The sequence below is a fragment of the Montipora capricornis genome, chromosome 14, assembly GCF_036669925.1.
Source record: "Montipora capricornis isolate CH-2021 chromosome 14, ASM3666992v2, whole genome shotgun sequence".
Classification (NCBI taxonomy): Eukaryota; Metazoa; Cnidaria; class Anthozoa; order Scleractinia; family Acroporidae; genus Montipora; species Montipora capricornis.
The window spans coordinates 7,638,263-7,639,160 of record NC_090896.1 but is presented as its reverse complement, the minus strand read 5'-3'; the positions used below and the strand labels follow the sequence as shown (position 1 = coordinate 7,639,160).

General features: G+C 41.4%; 1 long non-coding RNA gene across 4 annotated transcripts in view; it reads right to left on the bottom strand.

Moving 5' to 3' along the window:
- LOC138032952 (uncharacterized) overlaps positions 1-142 on the bottom strand; it is a 23,354-nt gene extending 23,212 nt beyond the window's left edge. For all 4 annotated transcript variants that reach the window (XR_011128519.1, XR_011128520.1, XR_011128521.1 and 1 more), the window contains exon 1: positions 1-142. This exon is cut by the window's left edge and continues 51 nt beyond it. This is a non-coding gene — a long non-coding RNA (uncharacterized lncRNA).
- Between the last annotated feature and the right edge of the window lie 756 nt (positions 143-898).

The following is an 898-nucleotide window of genomic DNA, read 5'->3' as shown; positions in this document are numbered from 1 at the left end:
GAAATCTTAATCGTTACGCCGCGTAAATATATTAATCATATCTTTCCACTTCCTTCGCTGTGGACCGAAGTGCTAGGAAACAGACCGATCATAATTAAGTTCTATTTATGTTCAAATCCCTCCGCCATTTTGTTCGGATCATTCTCCCGCGGGTTTATGAACTCGCCCCAGGCTTTACTAAATATAACACAACCAAGAAAATGGCGGAAGGCACCGACTTCTGCTATTTATATTGATTTGTTCTTCTTTCTTAATTTTGATTGCTGAATAAACTTAAATCACTAAGGAACGACGTTGGAATCCCGAGCATAAAAATGCGAATCTTTTATTCTCTATTCTTACTCTGAAACGGCTCGAGCTAATTCGATTATTTTTAGGATAATTCGCCAAAATTGTACGAAGTGGGCGAGATGCAAAAAAACACGAAAGACTAGCAGTAACGAATGTGCTACGTTCTATTTGGCGGTGACGTTTTCGTCGCCATCGCCATCACCAATGTCCTTACACTCGGGGGGAGGGGGGAGGGGGGTTCTTCCTATCATGGACGAATGGGGATGTGCCGCTGGACGGGGTCTCATTTTTCACGACTGACTATAATGGCGTCCCATTTTCAATAGAGTTACAAAGCCCGGGTTTTGGAGGGTAAGAAAATTCTTGCTAGTGGGATTTTAAAATGGGAAGATTCGCGGTAAACAAAGTTGTTACAGAAGCAACTATAGCGCTGTTCGCATCCCAGGCGAACCACCCGCTCTGTTGATGTTGTTCAGGGGCACCCAACGAGAATATAGTTCAAAACCACTTAAACATAGCATTGTTTAACCTATTTTAGTATTTAAACTGTAGATATAGGCATATTTTTATCCCCTAGAAATTTCAATACACTAGAACAATAACTTCC